The sequence below is a fragment of the Cherax quadricarinatus genome, chromosome 28 (genome assembly GCF_038502225.1).
Source record: "Cherax quadricarinatus isolate ZL_2023a chromosome 28, ASM3850222v1, whole genome shotgun sequence".
Taxonomy (NCBI): Eukaryota; Metazoa; Arthropoda; class Malacostraca; order Decapoda; family Parastacidae; genus Cherax; species Cherax quadricarinatus.
This window is the reverse complement of record NC_091319.1, coordinates 15,596,420-15,608,885: the sequence shown is the minus strand read 5'-3', so window position 1 is coordinate 15,608,885 and position 12,466 is coordinate 15,596,420. Positions and strand designations below refer to the sequence as shown.

Genomic DNA, 12,466 nt, shown 5'->3' with positions numbered 1-12,466 from the left:
TGTTTCAGAGGCCTGAGGACAATTGTGTTTCAGAGGCCTGAGGACAATTGTGTTGCAGAGGCCTGAGGACAATTGTGTTGCAGAGGCCTGAGGACAATTGTGTTGCAGAGGCCTGAGGACAATTGTGTTGCAGAGGCCTGAGGACAATTGTGTTGCAGAGGCCTGAGGACAATTGTGTTGCAGAGGCCTGAGGACAATTGTGTTGCAGAGGCCTGAGGACAATTGTGTTGCAGAGGCCTGAGGACAATTGTGTTGCAGAGGCCTGAGGACAATTGTGTTGCAGAGGCCTGAGGACAATTGTGTTGCAGAGGTCTGAGGATAATTGTGTTGCAGAGGCCTGAGGACAATTGTGTTGCAGAGGCCTGAGGACAATTGTGTTGCAGAGGCCTGAGGACAATTGTGTTGCAGAGGTCTGAGGACAATTGTGTTGCAGAGGTCTGAGGACAATTGTGTTGCAGAGGTCTGAGGATAATTGTGTTGCAGAGGCCTGAGGACAATTGTGTTGCAGAGGCCTGAGGACAATTGTGTTGCAGAGGCCTGAGGACAATTGTTGCAGAGGCCTGAGAACAATTGTGTTGCAGAGGCCTGAGGACAATTGTGTTGCAGAGGCCTGAGGACAATTGTGTTGCAGAGGCCTGAGGACAATTGTGTTGCAGAGGCCTGAGGACAATTGTGTTGCAGAGGCCTGAGGACAATTGTGTTGCAGAGGCCTGAGGACAATTGTGTTGCAGAGGCCTGAGGACAATTGTGTTGCAGAGGCCTGAGGACAATTGTGTTGCAGAGGTCTGAGGACAGATGTGTTGCTCAGACATCTACAACACAGTTGTTCTCAAAGATTCGTTAAGTTATACCATGAATTAAGGAAAGATCCTGGACTTCACCTTACGAAACACAAATCAAATGCGATAGTAATTATGAACAATGTAGATTATAGTGGAAAAATGAACATGTTATTAGAAGACGGGGGAGCTTACGTGCCTCTTAAACCTATTTACTGTAGCACCATTTTGCACAGGTGAAGCATTTTCAAGTTGTCAGTAGTGTATCATGTGCATAAGTTCTCCCTGGTGCTGTAGTGTCTGGACACGTAGGATGAAACAAACCAAGTGGGTAAAAAAATAAAACATAAGCCTTTAGCGATACATTTTATAATAAGTTATTGTGTGTGTCGTCCACTTGTTGGCTCGTACATCTTCCTACCGGTGTGGTGTAAGTCTAACACTCAAGATTGATGGACTTATTACATAGTCTCCAGGATGAGGGACTGAATACCTCAAATTCCTTCTGATGTTCCCCATTCTTCTTTGTATTGGACTGATGAAGCCACTGTGTGGCGAAACGTTTTCATAATAAAGATACCCAAGTGTTCCACATGTCTTTAATTTATTAGTGTGTTGGTTCTCTGAACCACTTATCTTCATGCTGTAAAGCGTTTATCTACGTTTATGTGCAAAACTTATATACGGCCATTTAAAGGCTAAATTTACCATAAGTTTTACAGTATTGCTTATATTTTCTCAGACCATTATCTGATTTTGTTTTAACATTAATACAGCGAGGCCTTTGTTTTATTTTCAAAAGAACGTGAAACATGTAGTGGACCGCATCCTCATCTTTCTCCTTCATCCCTTAGTGTGGATAGTCAGCTTTCAAGGGTGAACTTCGTTAAATATTATAATATACTAAAACGCAGAATTTGAGGTGTTGTCCCAGTAGTTTATAAGCGCGTTTGGACGCGTTATGTTCTGACATATCACCCTGGCAGACACGTTTTCCTCTAAGCGGCATTTATACTTCAGTCGGATTTCAAGTTATCAACTGTTTAAAAGTCCCGCGGTTGTCTTGACTCGTTCAGTTATTCTACCGAACATGGAATTGACATCCACTATCAAGTACCTAAATGCATTCATTTCCTCCATACTTCAACAAATCTGGTCTAGTCTTCCAAGCCTCACATTTCTTACTTAAATAACAGATGAGCTAAGATTGCTTGCAAGCGCAGGTAATATAGATACAGTGGACCCCCGGTTAACGAACTTTTTTCATTCCAGTAGTATGTTCAGGTGCATATTATTGATACAACAGAGACCCGGTTCAGCTTGAAAGATAGAGAAATGTTTTCTGAATGCAACATACAGGGTTATAACATATTCCACACTGATAGGGTCAACAGGAAGGTTGGTGGGGTGGCGATGTATATTAAGAGATAATTTAAATTGTTAGACAAGATGTAAGATTAGAAACATCGGACACAATCGGTTTGGCTAGTTTCTTGAAGGTCGTGAAAAATTAATTTTGGGTGTGATTTATAGGTTCCCAAACCTTGAAAAGGAGTGCGGTAGGCTGCTGTGAGACGAAATTAATAAGGCATCTAGATATGAAAATGTTGTGTTAACGGGAGAATTAAACTTTAATTGATTGGAGCAATGTGACAGGAAATCTTGAGTCTAGTGACTTTCTTGATACGGTTCAAGATAGCTTTTTAAAACTGTAACAGAACCAACTAGAGAAAACAACCTGCTTGACTTGGTTCTTGCCAACAAAGAATCTCTAGTTAGTAATCTTGAGGTTAATGATGAGCTTGGGGAAAGCGATCACAAATCACTTAGTTTCAATATATCATGGAATTACCCAGATAACTGAAATCAAGTCTCGGTCCCAGATTTCCGCTTGGCCGACTTCACGGGACTGAGAAATTACCTGGGTGGGCTAAATTGGATGACCTGACTATGGGTCAGGTAGGCAGTGTTGGTTGCCAATATGACGTGTTTCAGAGCATATAGGGGATGGGCAATTAGGAAATCAATATATTCAATTAGATATAAAAAAGGAATAAGAAAAGTAAAAAGGGATTATGAGGCTAAAGTCGCAAGGGATTCGAAGACTAACCCAAAAGGGTTCTTTCAAGTATACAGGAGTAAGATTATGGACAAGATAGGCCCACTTAAGAGGAACTCGGGTCAGATCACTGACAGTGATAAGGAAATGTGTGAACTTTTCAATACCTACTTCCTCTCAGTTTTTACTCAGGAAGATACTAGCGAAATTCCAGAAATAATTATGTAGAACTGGACGATAATAAACTATGCACTATTGCGATAACTGGTGACTTGGTCCTCAGACAAATAGAGAAATTAAAACCTAATAAATCCCCAGGCCCTGCTGAGCTGTTTGCGAGGGTGTTAAAGGAATGTAAAGGGGAACTTAGTATACCTTTGGCTAATCTTTTCAATACATCACTACAGACTGGCATAGTGCCAGACAAGTGGAAAATGGCAAATGTAATACCCATTTACAAGGCAGGTGACAGGTTCTTAGCTTCGATCTGTAGACCAATAAGCCTTACCTCCGTAGTTGGGAAATTTATGGAATCAATAATTGCCGAAGCAATTCGTAGCCATCTTAAAAGGCATAAATTGATTAATGAATCTCAGCATGTTTTACAAACGGGCGTTCCTGTCTTAAGAATTTATTAACTTTCTTCACTAAGGTATTTGAGGTAGATCATGGTATTGAATATGATATTGTGTATATGGACTTCACTAAGGCTTTCGATAGAGTTCCACATCAGAGGCTGTTGAGGAAACTTAAGGCACACGGAATAAGAGGAGAAATTTTTTTCATGGGTAGAGGCATGGTTGACAAATGGGCAGCAGAGAGTTTGCATAAATGGGAAGAAATCAGAATTGGGGCACGTCACAAGCGGTGTTCCACAGGGGTCAGTGTTGGGCCCCTTGTTGTTCACAATTTACAAAAACGACATATTACATTAGGGAATAAATAGTGACATAAGCAGATTTGCTGATGACACCAAAATAGGCCGTCTAATTCATTCTAGTGAGGACATTAGAGCACTCCAGGATGTGAATAGGCTGATGCAGTGGTCAGAGAGTGGCAAATACAGTTTAATTTAGACAAATGCAAAGTTCTAAATGTTGGACAGGAAAATAACCATGCCACATATAAACTGAATAATGTAGATCTTAATATTACTGATTGCGAAAAGGATTTAGGAGTTCTGGTTAGCAGTAATCTAAAACCAAGACAACAGTGCGTAAGTGTTCGCATTAAAGCTAACAAAATCCTTGACTTCATATCGGGAAGTATAAATAATAGAAGTCATCAGGTTGTTCTTCAACTCTGTATATCCTTGGTTAGGCCTCGTTTAGACTATGCTGCACAGTTTTGGTCACCGTATTACAGAATGGATATAAATGCTCTGGAAAACGTACAAAAGAGGATGACAAAGTTGATCCCATGTATCAGAAATGTTCCCTATGAGGACAGACTGAGGGCCCTGAATCTGCACTCTAGAGAGGCGTTGAATTAGGGAGGATATGATTGAAGTGTATAAATGAAAAACAGGAATTAATAAAGGGGGTGTAAATAGCGTGCTAAAAATATTTAGCATAGGACTCGCAACAATGGTTTTAAGTTGGAAAAATTCAGATTCAGGAAGGATATAGGAAAGCACTGGTTTGGTAATAGTTGTGGATGAGTGGAACACACTCTCGAGTTACCGTCATAGAATCTAAGACGTTGTGTAGTTTTAAAAATAGGTTGGATAAATATATGAGTGGGTGTGAGTTAGACCTGACTAGCTTTTGCTACTAGGTCAGATGCCGTGCTCCTTCCTTAAGTGAATGTGACTGACTTGACTAGGTTAAGGCATTGGCTTAAGCCGGTAGGAGAATTGGACCTGCCTAGCATGGGTCAGTAAGACTGTTGCAGTGGTCTTTATGTTCTAATCACCTTGCTCTTTACTTTTTTTTGTGCAAATCCTTCCAAATTCCTCCAGCTATGGCAGTTTCTCTTCCGGATCTCCCTTGTCATAGAGCGGGCTGCTGGGGCGTTGACCCCCGAAACACTTTTCAGGTATACTCCAAGTATACCACTGCTATCGTCAGCAAACATCAATTATGAACACATTATTGAACTACGGTGACGTACATATCTAACACTCACTTTCCTGGAAAGTGAGTGTTATTCTGTATTCTTGCAACGTTAGACGCCGGGTCGCCATCTGGAGAAGACCCGGGCCGGAAGTACCGGCGAACCTACATGAATGAATGCAACGTTAGTTACGCCAGTTTTTCCTCGAGGAATTGGATTCCAGATCCCAGAACTAACAGTTTCTTTCTCAGTCATTTGAATGTAGCAGTGTTAAGGGCAAGCTCAGGAACACATTCAATATCCGAAGTTCTCGTCTGGATTCTGAGCTAGAAGAGATCCACAGCCAAATTTGAATGTTGATAAAACAGTATTCAGGTTTGTATGTGTTATGTAATGCGAGGCCTCCGATCCTTGGCCCACAGTGTAGCAGTCACTTACGTTGTCAAGCATCCCATGAACACGTGTAAGTATCGCAACCCATTTCATATATGAAAGATCTGATTGTGGTAGGCACGTCATACAGAATATTCGTTGTTGTGTCTACTAAAGTTTCATCTTCATATATGTTTCTATATTTACATTTGTTCATGATAATTGTTGATAGTGACTGACTACCATACTGGACGTCCTGTAGTTCATTGATGCAGTAGTGATATAAGGTTTTCTTATGCTGCTGAAGCAGGCTTGTTTGAGGAGCCTCACCCCTGAACCATTTTTGTTTTCAGCATAGACCATTAATATGACTCACTGATACTCGAGTCAGTGTTTACGTCCATCAATAACGCTTGCATACATAAACGATGTTTATGTAACTTGGATACATGTCAAACTCTTTGCCATCACGAATGCCAGCACCAGTGAAAATTTTCTGCCATATATTTACGTACGTCACAAACGAAGATCAAAAATAGTTTTTCGCCTCGCATAGTCTTGGAGGTGAGGAAGGGAGGGAGTAGGGAGGGCGATAGTGTTCTGGCTCCAACCTTCGTTTGCCTATTTATGCATTTACACTTCTCTTCAAATCTGCGTGTGCGCTGCTCTGCTTGACTGAAGCTATCCACGTCACTCCCAGTTCCCACTCTCTTCCAACTCCGTTCTCTCTACATTTTTTATCAGTCTCTTGCTGCTCCTGGTTCCTCCCCACCTGTGCCCCCAACTATACCCCTGCCCAGGTACACCTGGGCAGGGGTATAGTGGTTGAAGTCATGTGCTTGCCGGACTGCTGCTTCCTGGCCACTCTTGTTGGTGACTTCCTCTGCGGTGGTTCTCCGGTGTCTGGCATCGTGACTATTCTTTCCCTTTCGTGCCTACTGGCTGTGTGCCTCAGTCATCTTGTAGTGATCCTTGCCCTTCCGTCTTGCGTTGTTTACAGTCTTCCGCATTATACTTGTGCCTTCGCTTCTTCCAAACCTTTGGAGTAGCGCCACATTCGCTGCTACTCCTCAAGCTCCTCCATAACTTTTTTAAGCTTGGTGTTCTCGCCTCATACGCGACCTCAGTCAAAATGCTGGAGAAGGGGACAGAGCAGCGTGCCATGGCCAACAATTACTTGGTCATCTTTGCTCTGCTACTCATAATGTATATACTGTGGCACATCATTTTCTAGTGAGGTGAGTATATACTGAAGCAAGTTTACGGCCACACTTAGCTAAAGATATTGAAGACGCAAAGTCTTGGCTGTATTCACGCTCTTTAGTGTGTTTTATGTCCTGTGTTGATGGATATGTGTATTTTACATTTGTATTAGTGCTGCTTGTTGTGTTCTCAAAACTTTGTACGCTAAAATCTTTTGCTGAGCGCTTGTGTATGATAAGTAAGACATGTGCAACAGTTAGGTATCTTTATTCAGAAACGTTTCGCCTACACAGTAGGCTTCTTCAGTCAAGTACAGAGGCAGCAGAAGCAGCAGTAGTAGTTTGAGGTGGTCAGTCCGGGACTGACCACCTCAAAACTACTACTGCTGCTTCTGCTGCCTTCTCAGTACTTGACTGAAGAAGCCTACTGTGTAGGCGAAACGTTTCTGAATAAAGATACCTAACTGTTGCACATGTGTCTCATTTATCAACTTGTCGGTATTGTATACCGTTATGTTCGCTTGTGTATGCAGTTGCTTGGAAACACTCAAGAGTTTGCATCACAGGCAGCCAGAAGAAGAAAGGTACCTTACTTACATTTGACAAGTTTGGTACGAGTGATGCTGTGTTGCCGGCAGTCTTCACGCCGCAGCAGCAGCAGCAGCAGCAGCTGCTGCTGCTGCAGGAACTGAAAGAATTAAGACACAATGTTGCCTAGAACCCGTCTTATTCGAAGTTATGATCTCCGCCTCAACATTTAATTAATGTGACAGGCAACCTTGCCAGGAGCTCCTGTGTCTTTAGTAAAGGGTTCCTGATCTCAGGAACTGGAGCTAAGTAAGTTACTTTCTTTGTATCACTCTTGAAAATAACTTCTCCTTCCCTATCTTCCTGTAGTTTATATTTGTAATATCTATAATTTAACTTTTGTCCTATAATTTAAAACTAATTACGGAATTATGTAATGTGATACGAATTTACGAATTTATGTAATGTGATAGTTTAATGGTAAATATTGTAGGAAGTTGATTATGAAAGACAATTGATAATATCAACACCATTTTGTGTTCAAAATGCTTAATAATCAATGGATTCTAGAGCATTTTAAATCCAATAAATTAGCCAATTATTCCAAGGCGACGCCTGCTAAGTGTGTGTAGTCAAGTGCAGCGCTTGTCACTGGTAAAAACGTGCAGCGTGTGTCCTCCAAAGGAAAGTATGCTCTTTTAAAAGCTTGAGTGTGTGTGAAAAGAATCGTCTACTACTTTTCTACAATTCCCGTCTTAATCGAGTTATCTATATACTTTATTTTCTGTTAGACTAATGTAAATTTATCAGGATAAACCTTTTTTTTTTTAATATTGAAAAGGAAGATAATAATATTTGTAATAAATTTTTACGATGTGAATCTGTAAGCCGTAAGGTCTTTGTCAAGTGGCCAAAACACTGAGTGGGTCAGCGCGTTACTAAAAATCCGCCAGCAAAAAGGTTTCCATTTTACATGAGCGAAATGCTTCCTTGGATCACTGGCCGAGAAATAGAAATTGCTTCATCAGATTATGTCGTAAAACCAACGACCTACTCTGATGAAGGAAACGTGGCTTTCCGCACGTTCTGTAAGTTGTAAATAGAGATCCGTTTGCTCATGAGAGGAGGTTGAAATAAATACAAGAGTAAAAGGATCTTCGAAACCAGTTACATCCGTGTCACAAGCGGTAACACGTTTTGTACATGTTGCAGCTCACACCAGGTTAAATTTCATTATCTTGATACGTCATTAGTATTCTTTTGGTGTGTTAACGTAATTCTCTTCTGAATTGTTTTATCTCTTTATTTAAAAATTGGTTATTACGTTGTTATTATTCACTGGTTTGGTGGAGATATTATCCTTGTTCATGCCCTCTGACTCCCACACTGGTACCAGGACGTTACTGGTACCTGGTTGTTCACTCCTGACTCCCACACTGGTACCAGGACGCTACTGGTACCTGGTTGCTCACTCCTTCTGACTCCCACACTGGTACCAGGACGCTACTGGTACCTGGTTGTTCACTCCTGACTCCCACACTGGTACCAGGACGCTACTGGTACCTGGTTGCTCACTCCTCCTGACTCCCACACTGGTACCAGGACGCTACTGGTACCTGGTTGTTCACGCCTCCTGACTCCCACACTGGTACCAGGCATCACACTAGTACCGGTTACACCCTGCATACACTTATTGGTTAAAAATTTATTTGTATTCTTGATTCACTGGTTTTAGCATTAATAACAATCTTGTACACATAACATTAGAATGCTTTAAATAAATTACTATTTTTTAGCGCGTGACTGTATGTAAGGAAAAATGCGTTATAAAGAGTGTGTTAAAAAAATGGATACATACACAGTATGAGGCTACAGTGTTCTGTTCCCGCAGCTGCACTGTAAACATGTGAAGTGTGTGGCTGTAGAATTCTTGACGAGTTACACGGTAGGAATATCCGCTGTGCACGGCTACAGCATTCTGTATGAGTTACGTCGTCGAAGCACCCGTAGTGTGCTGTTATTCTGGTTGAGAGTTACAGAATGAGAACTAAAGCTAGCTGTGTTGCCCCTATTCTGTTCCATTACGTATGATGGGTTTCGTACTTTAGCTAGTGAAATTTGTTACTCTGGGCTGAGAGACTGATGTTGGGATTATATTTAGATTTTACAACCGAACGCGGTCCATATCCATGCAATGGGCAGTAACATAAAAACATGGATACAAACTAGGCCCATAAAAGGTTACCAGGAGTACATTTGTATACATATTTAAAATAACTGTTGTAAGAAAATTTAGGATACTTGCTCAAAAGTTCTGGTATCTTATTTTCAATAATAAGATAACCTTGACATGTTTTATAAACTATTGTACTATCTTTATATCCCTCAATAAGTGGATAATCAAACATATTACATTGCCTTTGAATTTTAAAATAAATTCATGGCTTTTCCTGTGACCAAGTTGTTACTCATTACGCGAATCAGACGCGTGTTATGATGGCGTACAATCAGGAATGTTCAAGGACTTCAGTTCACTGTTACAAGTTTTCCTCTGGTGCCATTAGGAAGGCGATGAGAATATCGCCAAGCCGTCTACTATTGCTTCAGTAATAATGGGAGTTTCACAAGTTTTGTTTAGTAGAGCTGGAGTTGCTATTAGGAATATGAGGGCAGAGTGTCTAGGATACTTGTAGAGAAGAAAAAAAATTAACAATACATAAATAACTCACACAGGAGAAAGAAACTTATAACGACGTTTCGGACTAATCTGGATCATCAACTAATCACACACAAAGGCAAGAGAACCAGTATTTTGTTATGTGTTGTAAAAAATCTCATACCAGTTATAACTCATACAGTACTGTAATATTTTATAATTCATAGCATTTAAAGCAGAGCTTGAGTGAACGTTGTTTTTATTGTCCTTTTCTTTTTTGTAAATGATGATAATCATATAGTGCCGTTGTAAGTATGGACACAGTCACATACGTGTTCTATAACCATTTCTAAAACTACTATTCTGCAGTGGAAATTTTTGCGAACGTGTTCCTCTAAGCATAATTTCCAAGATCCTTAACAGTTGAGCCTTCATTTTATGGAGTTTCAGCCACAGTGGGTGAAACGTCGCAAAACAAGTTTTCCCTGATGAACGTGTCTTTTAAAATTATCACTTACCTACCTCCTGTAGGCATATTTCATAATGAATATAATAGGGGTTAATTCACATCTGGTGGTTTGTCCCAAGGAAAAAAAAAGTGACAGTTATTTGTCCGAAGATCTTTGTGAACTTCGCGATAAGAGATCAGAAATTTTAAATAAAATTTTAATAGGTCAAAGGTTTTTAAATGACTAATAATGGCGTTAATGCAGTGTAGTTTTTAGAAGTCTAGCAAAGAAAAAAAACTTCTCAAAATTCATCCTTATCTATGGCGTTGTCACATTCATTCCACGAGTTGAAGAATGAGACACTTATATAACATTTGGGAATCTTTATTGAGGAAACGTTTCGCCAGTCAGTGGCTTCTTCAGTCCAATACAGAGAAGAACGGTGAAAAACGAGGAGAATGAGGTAATCAGTCGCTCATTAGATGTGTACAGTTTTGATTATCAAGACTGATGGACTGAACATATCGACTCCAGGCTGAAGGACTGATTACTTCATTCTCCTCATCCTTCACCTTTTTCTCAGTATTGGACTGAAGAAACCACTGGCTGGTGAAACGTTTCCTCAATAAAGACTCACAAATGCTTCACAAATGTCTCATTCTTCAACATGTTTCCTTACCCCTGTTGCTCCTGTACACCTAGGAGTGAGTAGGTACGTGGGTTAAAGTCGACTGTTGTGGGTGGGATCCTAAGGGGTGGTGGTATACCTTAGATAGGGCTTTTAAATGAGCCCAAGTGGGATAGCATCTTTAGTCTATATTAAAAAAAGTTCAGTATGAATAGGAAAACACCAGTTACATAAAAATCTTTACTTTCGCTCTACATCGAGCAAGACGTTGTTCTTGTTGGCAGTGATGTAGGTCTCGTGCCGTGCGAGTGGTGGTGGTGGGGGGGGGGAGGTCTGGACCCAGGTGAGCATGCTGTCAGCAGGGATCCAGGTGTACCCACCTTCAGCAGCTTGAGACTCCTGGTTGGTTATGTTCTTGGCTTAGCAGTATAAACAGTGGTGCCATGTGGGGCTCCGGCTGTGTGAGACATGACCCGGGGTGCACATGGCATGGCCCGGATACACTTGGCATGATTTAGGAGGTACATGACATGATGAGGGATACACATGACATGACCACTAATACACATACCTGAAGAGTAGAGCTATAACTCAAAACAAATTGATGTAGTACCCATGCTTAAGTTTAGTTGCAAGTACTTCTTGCAGTTTGGCTCACGCACATATGATCTTGAAACTAAATGCAATGTGGATAGCCTTATGTTCAGTTTCTTGAAATGTGCTTGATTGTCCACTTATTGAGGAATATAGAGATAGTATAATCTATGTGATATGTCAGGGTGCCGTATTAATGAAAATAAGATACCTGGCACAGTACAGACTGGTCCGAGTCGGACCGAAACGTCGTCAAAAGTTTCACTCTCCTGTGTGCGGGTTATTTGTATATTAAATCAGACGTATTAAGCAGATATCTTAAATTTGCTTCCAACAGATATGCATAAATTGTAGCTGACATCAACGACATACGAAGCTCCTTGTTATGCTGAGCATTTCGAACAGATTAGGTCGATTAACCCCCAGGTACTCATTTTACTGATGGGTGAACATTGGACAGCATGTATCTTAAGGAAACACGTCTTAATGTTTTCCAGCCATACCGGGAATCGACTCCCGGACTTGAGTGTGTGAGCTGCGTGCGCTAGCGATAGAGCTACGGGATAATCTTTAGAAAAAAATTCTGCCAAGGTAATGATCATACTCCTTAAGACTGGACTAATGATGTACACCAACATCTCTGTTTCGACTTTGTTGTCGTAACTTAAATAAAATGTTCCTGGCTCCCAAGGCTGCTTACACTGCTGTCTAGGGGCTGTAAAATTACTCTGAAAACACAGCAAACCTTGGGCCAGCATGTACTCATACAAATTAAGCATGAGTGTAAATAATTAACGTTATATAAGGAAGGACACAAAAGCTCACCTATACAAAAAAATATATATAATACTAACTTACATACAACTTACAATCTACTCCAAAAAAGCACCACACACCAGTTCACATTAGCTCACTAGCACACTGCTACTAATAAGTTAACAACATGAACAGAGAGGCTCCGTGACACCCCACCTTTCTGCAGGCTACATAGCCAACAGTGGAAACGTTAAATACTCTCCAAAACACAGGCCTTTGCATACTAGGGCTTTACAAATAAACATGAGAGCACCAGAAAATACACAAAATTGAATACATTAAAAAACTTATCAAAATTACATACTCAAACTACCGCCCAAACGTGATG

General features: G+C 40.8%; 1 protein-coding gene across 3 annotated transcripts in view; it reads left to right on the top strand.

The window, feature by feature from the left end:
* Nucleotides 1–12,466, top strand: part of LOC128693337 (ligand of Numb protein X 2) — a 581,167-nt gene that overhangs the window by 61,697 nt on the left and 507,004 nt on the right. The window contains exon 1 of one of the 3 annotated variants that reach the window (XM_070089410.1): nt 6,084–6,503. The exons of the other annotated variants lie outside the window; for them this stretch is intronic. The gene's annotated coding sequence lies outside the window, so the exon portion shown is untranslated. Of the gene's footprint in view, nt 1–6,083; nt 6,504–12,466 lie in introns of those variants that run through there. 3 annotated transcript variants of the gene reach the window in all.